We start from the raw sequence: 12361 nt of genomic DNA, 5'->3' as shown, positions 1-12361 counted from the left end.
GCACTACACCATCCTGCATCTGAGCACTTAAGTCCGAAAAGCCCCTCTCAACAGTTGAATTGTCTTGTTGATCTGTATTAATTTCCCCTTGGGTCTCTTGTATTAGCTCAGACCATTCCACACAGCGCTGCTCCAAGTCGACATTCATCATATCTTTAGTTTGATCAATTTGTCTTAGTGCTTCAACAGTAAGCCCCTCCACTAGTAATGAGGCACGTTGGACATGTTGGGGGGCCAGTACTGAAGAGACCGTACTTTCATTCTCTCCCACAGGTGGCTCAATAAATGAAACAGATACATTATTGTGAGCGCTCTGGGGGGCCACTGCTGTAGGGACCATGCTTTCATTCTCCCCCTCAGGCAGCTCAATCAATGAAACAGATACATTATTGCAAGCATTCTGCCGCTCAAACATGTCCGGGAGGGTCTGTACCCCTAACCCCGCAGCGCCTCCTTGCCTAGCTGTTCGTGATGTAGCCCCCATTTTAGCCCGAGTGTCTTCACCTTTTTTTAACTTTGTTAGTGCAGGATTATTAACTTCAATACTATCAGAAGTCTCACCAGTCAGTGTTGTATCCTCGGGTAAAGCAACCGCCGGGCGATCAGCACCTTCAGCTGCCGGTTTATCTCTGTTCTTCCCACTCCGCGTGGTGACTTTTGGCATCTCAGTCGTCTTATTCGGACCCTTTGGCGGCATTTTTTCTAGTCTTGCGGCACCCCCACGGCCACAAACCACCAAAAATCTATGGCCAAAGTGCACTAGGGGCAGCCACTTCAGACGTTCTTTGTTATACGATAAGAACAGCTGTCCAAACATTAGAGCAATGCTGTTTTCAATCAATCTCCGACAAATTCCTCGGAATGCTGCACACTATTGCCGAAGTTCTGCTCTGACTCGCTGATTTTACGAGGGCGCACTCACGTGCAATTATAATGATTCTTCAATAAACAGTTCCATTCGCGAAGAAGTTATAATCCTCTGCAAAGATGTTTTAGACAAGCAGCATCGTGAATGTAACCAAACGCTGCCGCCGCCGCGTATTATTCACCACGGCTCAATCCGCCCTGCTCGGCTCCATCGAGTTCAGGCCCTCGCTCAGGTGCAGCGCGGACCTCTGTGCTCCACGCCTGCCAAATGGCCGGACCGCCCAGCCTGTAAAGGTACCGTTGTTACCTTCCTTTCCACTCAGTATCGAGCTTTCCCACAGCGCCGAGAAAGAAAAGCAATTACATCTCCATACGCCGTTTACTTAACAGCACGAACGCTGTGCTCCGCTCCGACCCCGCAATATCGCTTGGCCAGCAGAGAACCGGGGAGCGGACAGAGCTGCTCACACAGCCCTAACCGCAGTCGCCATCTTGCCTCCTCCGCAGTTGACACATTTAGCAGCAAGCTGAGGAACATGTTGTTGAAATTTGACACAACGAAACTTCAAACATATGAGTTGTTTCATTTCAGTTGACTGATTAGGGGAAGCTCCCAGGCCACAAATGTTGTAGACCAGCGAGCTGGAGCGCCATTGATGCTCAACATACAACAAGGAACATCTCCTTAGATACAAAGCTCAGTTAAAAACCTGAGAGAGCAATTGTAAAGCTTAAAACTGACTGTCTTGGGGATTGAGGGTGTGAGTGTGTCGCTGCAGCATCTGTTTTTGTTAAAGCTATTCAGAGAATTTAAATTGTTCATAAATCCTTCCTGCTTAGTCAGTATGGCCCTAGCTTTTCCAGGCTTTTTGCAACTATTTTTCATCTTTCTGTGACACTTCTATCAAGGGGATCTATTACAATGCAGCTTCTGCCCATAATGCAGCCGAGCCCCCTTGATATGTTGTGTTACAGTGGTATCTACCTTCTATGTGTTCATATTTTTTGCTACCAAATAATAAATCAAATCAAATATGAAGGCAAGGAGTGACTTGAACATTAGATTTTGTTCTCCAGACTACCCTACAAAGTTTCTATTCGGAAATGACTTGCCAATACCTCATTAGTGTCACAGGTGGTTCATAGCCACTGGGAGACCGGACTAGTTTCACCACTGCCTAAAAAAAGTCAGAAGGAAGAGGGAATGGATGGTACAATGGTTTCTTTTATTCACGGAGGGCTGTTTTCAATCAGGTAAGGTGGCAGTTTAGCCATCTAAAAGCAGTGTGATACCCTTAAATGTCCCAGTGATCCATCTTATGTTTAATAATGAGTATTGTCACCCTCTTGACTACATTATCTGTTTATGTAGCTTTCATCCAACCGTTGAATAATATAAAAAAATTTAAGTCAAATGCCAATAAGACTGAAATTTTACTAATATGCAGAACAGAGTGTGCTGCCATAGATCCCCTCTACCTGCCACTATGGGCATATTCCCTTTATCTAAAGCGAAGTCACTAGGCTTTAACTTTTTCAAGGAACTTATGATGAATGCCAGATGAATGCAGTGTGAAGTGTGCTTCCAGTGCTTGGAATTCATCTTCCACCTAAAGAAAATGCTTCAGTCGTATCTTACTGCTATCTGTTGAGGATGGATTATGGGAAAAAACACTTGACTGTTCTTACTAGCTCATGCTCCTGTTAAGCTTCGGCACATACAGAAGGGAGCAGTACATTTAATGTACCATCTGAAAAAAGTTGTCTATGTTTCTCAGATACGAAAAGGCTTCCAACTGCTAGAATATTGAGCAGATGATCCAATTCATGTATGTAGTTTTAATGCATGAAGCTTACTACAACCCAGGTCATGCACATCTTTCTGATCTTTTTTGCCCTTAAGTTGCTACGAAGAGTTTTTCACTCTTGCAAAGTCAACATCTACTCCCTGTTTCTAAAATCACTTGAGTGTGTAATTGAGAAAGCTTATTGCAGTTATTTGCCCACATTTTAAGGAATAATTTGCCTGTACAGCTGAGAAAAATTTACTTTGATGTTGTCTTTGAAAAACCCAGAAGGCCTTTCTGGTTTGTTAGGTTCCTAGCATATGAAGCACATCACCTCTATTTGCCTTGGTTCTCTGTCACCTAAGTGCCCTGCATCTGAGGTTAAGGGCAACTCCATAAAACGGTTCGCCGCTTTGGGCCTGAAAGTACCTTAGAACAGAACCTCTGGTATTTTAATGGCAAGTTTCACCACTCCCAGCAAGACCAAAAAACCCTGGAAGAAATAATCCATTGCCCCCCTCAGAAAGAGTCTCATTTGATTAAGCAAACTGTTTAACAATATATATATATCCACAGTACATCTGTTTGCAGACAGAAAGTTCCCTTGTCACTCCTGGGTGGACTCAACAGACGTTTATCTGGCTGCCTGTAGCCAGTCATGCCACTGTTGACTCCTCTGTTGCTCCTGGGGTGGACTCTAGCAACCAAAGTCTGAAATCGGCTTGCCTTAGTTACGTAGACTAGGATGGTCCAATGCTTTTCAAGCTGAAAAACTAGTTTTTCTGATGCTGCTTCCTTCAAATAGATCATGTCCCAAACCATACCAGACACCAGGGAACCATTGATTTTTCGGATGGTGAGTTCCCAGATTGTTATAATTAAGTGGTGGACAAAAAGAGGAAAGTGGTAATTGTAGATGAATCTTAAAATCTGGTCAGGGCAAATTGAATACTCTGAGATGCCCTTAATTAGAAGACCTGGGTCTCAAGGAGTGAGTGAATATCTCTACTGGCCAGAAGAGGCACACATACTTTGTATTACCTTCTTGTAATTTACATATCAAGGATGTAGTCTGAGCTTTAGCCCACCCATACTGTTGTCAACAATCCAATTAAAGAGATGGATAAATGGCTGCTACCCGGTGGAGACTACAACAGGGCTCTATGCGCGAAATCTGCCGGCGGATCTCTTACGGGCCCCACTAAAACAGCGGTGCAGGTGTGGTATTGAGCTACAGCGGCCACGGGATGGGCCGACAGGCCAACCCGTGCTACCCCGCTTTATGCGTCGGATAAGCTTGGCTCCCTCTGGCAGTCGAAGGGTTTTGATAGGTGGGACATGATTGGAATCAGCAGGGTCGATGATGTGTGGATCAAGGGTAGAGTCAAGACGTTTGAGGAACTGAAAGTTGAGTACGACCTGAATGATAGGGAATCTTTTCGATATGCGCAAATCCGGCATGCGGTCCTGTCTGTTTTTCCCATGGGTTCGGACATTCCGGAGGTGTCCCCGCTTGAAGATCGGATACTGGATGGACATGTCCCTGATAGCACGATCTCGCTCATATATAAAAAGTTAATTAATACCAGGCTTGACCTACTGGATAACCTTCGAGAGTTGTGGACTAGTGATGGTCTAGAACTCGATGACGAAGACTGGCAGGCTGTGATCTCTTCCCCGAAGGAGGTGGCTATCCCGGCGCGCCTCCGGTTTGTCCAGCTCAAAATTCTTCATAGGGTGTATGTGACTGGTCCACGTCTAGTACGCATGGGGTTCTCGGCGGATGGCTTGTGCAGGCGTGGCTGTGGCATGGTGGGCACGTTTCTCCATATTGTTAGGGAATGTCCAGCTGTGCTACGCTATTGGACTTGCGTGCATGATGTTATGAGTGAGGTCACGGGGTGCAGTTAATGCCTGAAGCGCGGAGATGTTTGTTGAATGTCTGGGAGCCGAATGACTATAACCAGGCGCAGCTTCGATGGGTGACCCTGGGTAATATGATTGCCAAGAGGGACATTGCCCAGCTATGGGGCGCTCAGAGGCCGCCGACAGTTCTGGTGTGGCAACAAAACATGGACTGGTGCATGTTTAGAGAAAAGACTGTTTATGTTTCCCGTGGCAAGCCCCGCAAATGGGAGAAAATTTGGACTCAATGGAACACGTACCGTGTTGATATATGTACTCCCCCCTTCCCGGAACTTAATACCGACCTGTCTACCTCCCAACCTGATGTTTCCTCCGCAGGAATTTAGATATTTTGGTTGCTTCTTGTCTCCTTCCCCCCCCCCCCCCCCCCAATTTCACAGTATGCTCTGAGGTTTGATTTACGTCTGTACCCCCCCCAGGCAACGTGGTGACACATTTGTATTGTAATGCCTTGATTTTGTTTTGTTTCTCTGTTTTCTTGTTCTTTAAATTCAATAAAAAGATTTTTAAAAAAAATCCAATTAAACGAAAATCAGAAACTTCCAGGGAAAAAGTAATAAATGAGCCTTAAACTTCTTAACTAGAATCACATGTGGACACTACTTAAGAGTATCAATAACATTGAGCTGACAAACTATATATGACTGGCTACACTGCTTAATTAGGTCTTCTTGGTTATCAGTGTGGATTTATAACTGATTAAATCGGCATTAGCCACAAACAAGGCAGGATCTACAAGGTAGTTGAGGAGAGTGTAGGAGGCTGGCTTAGTATATGGTGCTCATTTATGTAGGTGTGGCACCCTGCACTAATCCAGACAACCCTTATGATTTTAGTGGTCTTGGAGACCCTTAGAAAGCTCTCTAAGTGGTAGGTGTGGAGAGCAGCCTTCATGAGTAGTCCAGAAGGAGTGTAAAGCAGCTTGTTTTACCAGCACTTAATTTTATGGTATGGGTTAAGTGAAAAAAAACACAGTGTAGTTATAAAAAATATGTATTTACTATTAACACTCACTAACATGATACAGTATCTCCTACTAGGCGATATATGTATAATACACACAATACTTGTCAACAGAATAAGCAAGAATCACAAATACACAGTGGTCCCCATGGGAAAACCAGACCCTATACTATAATAGTGGAATGCGAGCCACGACTCGACAAGAGTGGACTCAGAAGACTTTAAAAAGTCAGGGACCCAAGTTGAGTATCTAGGAATCCCACGGAAGTTGTGTGCAGTTTGGGAATACCAACTGCATACTCAGTTCAAGTCAATTGGTGAGTCGTGGTTGCAGTATTATAGAAGGACCTTTCCCAGCGAACCCTGAAGAAACCACGTGGAGGACGGAAGGTTGGAGAGCCACCCAACCCGTGCATACGCCAGGAACCAGGATACCTACACCAGGTAAGCCAGGTGCATAGGTGCAAAACCGTTGTAGACTACAATGGAGGACTTCAGAAATATGCCCCTGATGAAGTAGGTGACAGTGTCCGTGGTACCCAGAGGTGGATTCAGAATGAGAGGTACCTGCAAGCAGAGGTGACAATGTCTATGCCTCTCAGGAGTGACCAGGAGGCACAAAAGACGAATGCCCACCGATGTCCGAGATGGAGGAGAGTTTGACGGTGCCCTTTAAGTTGCAGCTGTGCGGACCAGGAGACGCTGTGGAAGACCAGGAGCCGTTCGCGAGCTGTCCCATGTCGGATGTCAAGAGCCATGGGGTCAGTGTCCGGCATGGGGCACCAACCAGCCTTGGCAGTGGCAAAAAGGTGCAGGGTCAGGACCAGCAAGGTCCAGTGACTCACCACAAGTGGGTAAATCAGAGCAGCCCCAAGCAAGCAGGGGAGCCCACTTAAGGCATAAAAGACCCTTGAGAGGACCCACGGGCTGAAGGCACAGGAGTCCCAAGAGAATCACGAGCAGCTCATCAAAAGATGAAGGTGCACAGGATGCAGTGCAGGTGAAGATCTTGGCTATAGGAGATGCTTGAGGCTAGAGCTTCTTGTAGCCTGAATATCTCTGGAGGAGAGGGTCAACAAGCCTTGGCAACGGCAAGTCGACTGGGTGTACAGGGGTTTTGTTCCAGTGGTTCCGACGAAGGATACTGGCCTCAACCTTGGTGTGAAGACAGTGCAGGCCTCGAGGGAATTGCAGAACCACCACCTAGTGTTGCTGAGCTTTTCAGAGTCCGTCGGAGCCCAGGATCAGCAGACAGGTTGGCTGTGTTGCGGTGACTGCAGGTGCAGAGGAGTGACTCCTTCACTCGAAGGGAGATTCCTTCAGGTGTCTTGATGTCCACAGGTCCTGTGAAGAACCTGTATGGAGCACAGGCACAGACGTTGCTGCAGACTTGCAGGATGACAAGACCATGCACTGCAGGAGTATTCCCAGTTGCAGACTCTGTTCCCAATGCGAAGTCCAGCGTGCCCCGACGGTTGAAGTTGAAGTGGTATTGGATTTTAATCTTATCCCATGACGAATCTAGGGACCCACCCACTGGGTAAGCCCTTGAGTACCGTAAGGAAAGGGTTGGGACGATTCAGGGGTCCCTTCCAGAGGAGGGGGGGGACATTGGGGAGAATACTCCCATGTCCTTTGTCCAGTTTCGCACCAGAGCGGGAGCTAACGGCTCCCTGAACTGGAGTATGCCAGGAGGGCACCAAATGTGCCCTTCAAGCAGTCTCAGTGGCACTGGCAAGTGCCCCCACCCTGTCCCAGTACACGAAGTCTTGTCTGGGAGGTGGTCACGCCTCTCTGTGACAGGAAACCTATTGTCCTGCCTTCCCCTGCTCGAGCTTTACTCAGCAGCAGGAGGGTAGATTTAGGTCTCTGGTCGCCAGAAGCCGTAGTTTGCTGTCCGGGTCTAAAAGACTAGTACCGGGATCACTTGGGGCCTCGAGAGGAGCTTTACCTTGCATGGAAGCATACCTCCCACACCATTTACGGTTTGGGGGTATGATTCCAACATGTTTGATACCAAACACGACTGGGTTCATTACAGCCAGTTTAGAGGTAGAAATAACGTAAAGCAGCATAGCCACTCTATGTATGTTAATGGCTGATGCACTTACAACCCTAGAGAATGGACTCCGAGGGTTGTGGTGTGTCCTGCTCATGCAGGGGCACCCTCACACTTAGGACTGAGCACCCTGCCTTCAGGATTGAAAGGCCTGTCTTAGGGGTGACTTATAGCTTTTAAGTGCAGTGACCTCAGACATAAGGAAACGTCTATCTGTCGTAAGTGGTGCTAGCCACAGCTTACACAGGCTGCAATGGCAGGCCTGTAGTCACAATTTGAGTGGTCTCTCATAGGTGGCATAAAGCATGCTTCAGCCCTTGGGGGACTCCTGGTGTACCTATACCAATGGTACCTTAGTACCATATACTAGGGACTGACCAGGGTACACCCATTGCCAATCTTCACCATGTCCAATATAGGGAAGAAGCACAGAGACTGGGGTCCTGATTAGCAGGATCCCCATCAGACTTGCCAGTAAAACAATGACACCAGCAAAAAGTGGGGGTGACCATGAAAGCAGATCCTACTTTCCTACAGAGAGCTTGAAATGCTTAAGAAGGAGCTTAATTTGACCATCATGGAATTTCCAAAAGGAGAGCCAGTCAGATCATGGCACTGCTAATGTGACCAAAAGTACCCTATTCGAAATGTAAACCTGTGGTCGAGATTGTTGTAAAGAGCTTTTTAAGATCTTAAAGTGAGCCACTTTAACATGTGCAACGTCATTCATTTTGGAATGAGAATTAGTACCAAAAGAAATAACATTTATGTTATGTGATGTTATGTTAATAACAACTTCTAAAGCGCACGGTCACCCGTAGGTTTCATGGCGCTAATCGTAAAGAATGTCACAGCAGGGTGACTATGCATATACTTGCTCAAACAGCCAGGTCTTCAAAGCTTTCCTAAAGCCCAGGAGATTATCACAGCTCCTGAGTGTCAGGGGTAGGGAGTTCCAAAATTTAGGGGCAAGGTAGGAGAAACGGCAACCTCCTTGCCGCTTCCGTTTGAAGGAAGGGATGGTGAGCAAGTGGAGGTGGGCCGATCGGAGACTTCGTACAGGAGCATGCTTTAAGATCATGCTATTGATGAATCTGGGGCTTTCACCGTGTAGGTCCTTAAAGGCCAGGCATCCAGTCTTGAAGGCAACCCGCTGGGCTATTGATAGCCAATGGAGATTCGACAGCAGGGGTCTGGCAGAGAGCCATTTAGATTTTTTATGGAGAAGTCTAGCTGCTCGATTTTGAACAATATGCAGGCGTCTTATTAGCAAAGCTGGTAGACCTAGGTAGATAGAGTTCGAAAAATCAAGCTGTGAGAGTACCAGAGCTATCACCACCTGTATGAGAGCGGAGTGGGTCAGCAAATGGCGGTTTTCTTGATTTTACGCAGTTGATTGAACCTAGAGGAGATCACCGCTCTCACCTGTCCTCTAAGTGAAAGATCTGCATTGATGATGATCCCAAGACTTTTCACCGAGGGAGAGGGAGTGGGAGGAGGCCCAAGTTCTATCGGCCAATAGTGCGGGCCCCAACTGGACTCGCTTTTCCCAGGTAGCACCAATTCCGTCTTGCCTGGGTTGAGTTTCAGGTGGTTCAAATCCATCCAATGCTGGATGTGAAACATGGTGGCCTGAAATTCAGCAGCAGAGTCTGTGGAGTCCAGTGGAAATATCAGCTGCAGATCGTCGGCATAGCTAAAAATGGTGACCTTTCTGTATTTTAAAGAGTGTATCGGGGTCCTGAGGTGAAGGTTGAACAATAGCAGGGACAGAGAGGAGCCTTGAGGGACCCCGCAAGTGGAGGTGAGCTTGGGGGCGGTGAAATTGTCGAGCCTTACTGCTCGAGTGCGGTCGGCGAGAAAGGATTTAATCCAACTTAGAGCGGGTCCTCGCAGGCCGGCCTGTTCGACACGGTTCAGCAAGATGTTATGGTCGACCGTGTCGAACGCAGTTGACAAATCCAGGAGCACCAGCGCCTGATGGATACCCCTGTCTGCGTTTGCTCTGATAGTGTCCAGGACTGCCAAAATCACAGCCTCGGTTGAGTGCGCAGGTCGAAAGCCGGCTTGATTAGGATCCAAATAATCTGATAATTCAATGAAGTTAGAAAGACACCTAGTCACATAGGCTTCCAGTATTTTTGCCCCAAAGGGGAGGAGGGATATAGGGCGGTAGTTAGAGGGATTTGCGGTATCGGTCCCTGTTTTTTTAATGAGGGGAACAACCGTTGCATTTTTTAAGGCGCAGGGGACCTTGCCCTGAGCGAGTGACTCATTGAGAAGAGGGAGTACACTGTGAGGCATGACGGAAAAAAATGTCTTTTAAGACATGAGGTGGACAGCAGTCATTGGGTGATCCAGATTTGACACGGGTCATTAGGTCAGCTAGTATACTGGGGCAGATAGGTGGGAAGAGGTCTAATGTGGAGAGGTTGCTGGACATGTCTTCCAGAGGTTCCGAGCTGGCACTATTGGGTATGCTGGCTTTAATAGAAGCGATGTTGTCCAGAAAGAAGTCATTCAGGGAATTGTAGAGCTCTAAGGTGGGGGGTGCCTGAGCAGATGTTCTATCGTCATTACATAGATCATTCCCTACCTTGAATATTTCCTTAGATTTATTGTGAGCATTTAGTATTCTCGCAGAGAAGTAAGCTGCTTTAGTATCCAATATGGCTTTTTTATACTCTCTGCGAGCTATCGTATATTGCTCTTTGCCTTCAATGGAGTATCTGAGTCTCCATTTCCTCTCTATTTGGCGTAACTCAAGTTTTTGTTTTTTGAGGTCGGTGGAAAACCATTTTTGAGCGTCTGAGTGGCGGGTGCGGAAGAATTTTGTAAGTGGGACATGTACATTGCATGCCGACAGTAGCCATTCAGAGAGCTTCTCTTCCTTAGAATTGACATCATAGCTGAAGGTGGGTAATGAGCTGGCCAATGTGTTAATGAAATCCTGATTATTTAAGGATTTCCACTTACTTGTCATACCACCCGCCGAGGTGGTGGCCTTTGACTGGCCGCTAATGATGATCAAAAACTGTATTAAGTGGTGATCTGACCAGATGCAAGGGATGGTTATAGGCGTCGAAAGGGAGAGGTTGTGGGACCATATTTGATCCAAAATGTGTCCCTCTTCATGAGTGGGAGTGTATAAGTGCTGGGATAGATTCAAGTTGGAGAGGAGCTCGGAGAGTTCTATAGCATGGGGCCCGCCCGAGGCTTCATTAAACCAATAGTTCAGATCTTCGACGAGTAGGACCGTGGCATGATTTACGACTAGGGTGGCCATTTGCTCACTTGGGGAGATAGGGAAGGTGGGCATTGCCTTAAGGGGTCGGTAGATAAGTACTATCACTAAGGACCCTGTGTCTGTTTAAAATTTGACAACTATATTCTCGACCTCCAGAAGGACCAAGGAGGGTCATGGTGGTAAATTTATGGTCCTTGTGGGTTATGGCAGCGACACCGCCCCCCAGCTTCCCGGGAGGACGGTTGACCGACAGTATGTAATAATCAGAGGGGAGACCGGCAAGAATATGGGGCAGGGAGTCATGAGTTAGCCAGGTTTCAGTAATAAGGAGGACGTCGGGTTTATCTGAGGTAAGCAGCAAAAAGATGTCCAGTTAGTGCTTTACCAGAGAGCGTGTGTTAAGGTAAAGAAAGCGAAGGGTTGTATAACTTGCCGATGTGGACTTTGTGCTTGAGGGGGAATAGGAGCTAGGTGCGAGTAGGGGGACAGGCATCGCCTGAGACTGTAGGATGCCATTAGCCACTAAGCGACTATGCGTAGCGGGGTCCAAGGGGGGGCAGACTTGCGCTAATGATCTGAGCTCCAAGGAAGAGTAGGTGGTAAATAGCCGATAATGTGTGGCCCCTGGGACCGATCGGGCGCAGACGGGCTTGCCTTTGGCGCACGCGTCCGCTGTGCTACCGTGACCGGACCGGCATGATGGCTGAGGCCTTGGGGTTGGAGAGCAGGCAAGCGGTGTGCCGTCAAAGCGGTGAGTTTTTCCGTTGTTCGCTACAATTCTATCCACAGGTATTTTTAAAACAGCCCAATTCAAGTGACTAAAGCAATTTTTAAATCAAGCGCTAGCAGTCAGCGAAACGCGAGGCGACATTAAGTACAAACGCAAAAGGAACACTTCATTTCAGTTGCACAACATTTTAATTAAATATACAATGCTTTTATCCTACGGAAGCCAGGCTATCTCATAATCCAATTTCATCCGAGGGAGTGGAATCTATTACTAGATACTTGAAGACTATACAACACCATGTGGATATTTGCCCAACCAAAGACTGTCTACCTCTCTCAGTAGTTATTGCAAAGATTATTATTGTCTTGTGCGTCGAGTATTTAATTCAGATATGGACTACACCTCTTGTAAAACAAATGTTTAGGCCCAACTATTCTTATTAATACTTTTACCTACTGATTCCTCAACTCTTGAATCTTCTGCATGCACCAGTCTAGATCTGGGAAAGTTGAAATGGCTCTCCTGCACAGCTCTTACTGGCCTCCAGGGCACCCTCGACAAGACGTTTATGGCCTCACTCCAATGCACAGATGTCAGTTTCTATTTTTTTACCACACACTTTGAAGTTGATCCAGAGTTGCTCTCCTTCTTTCCGAAAAAAATCAGATTATTGCATTGTACTGCAATTGTGTCTCCCCCGACTTTTTAAGCTATGTCTTACCAGGAACAGTCTGAAGTCGATCTAGGAACCCCATGGCAATAAGTACGGTGGATTATAATAT

At 46.9% G+C, this 12361-nt stretch overlaps 1 protein-coding gene across 8 annotated transcripts in view; it reads left to right on the top strand.

Moving 5' to 3' along the window:
• Positions 1–12361, top strand: part of CASK (calcium/calmodulin dependent serine protein kinase) — a 1268764-nt gene that overhangs the window by 1215381 nt on the left and 41022 nt on the right. The gene's annotated exons all lie outside the window — the stretch shown is intronic.

Source organism: Lissotriton helveticus, chromosome 8 (assembly GCF_964261635.1).
Source record: "Lissotriton helveticus chromosome 8, aLisHel1.1, whole genome shotgun sequence".
NCBI classification, from domain to species: Eukaryota; Metazoa; Chordata; class Amphibia; order Caudata; family Salamandridae; genus Lissotriton; species Lissotriton helveticus.
Note: the sequence above shows the minus strand (reverse complement) of the source record. Positions and strands in the feature narration are given on the sequence as shown.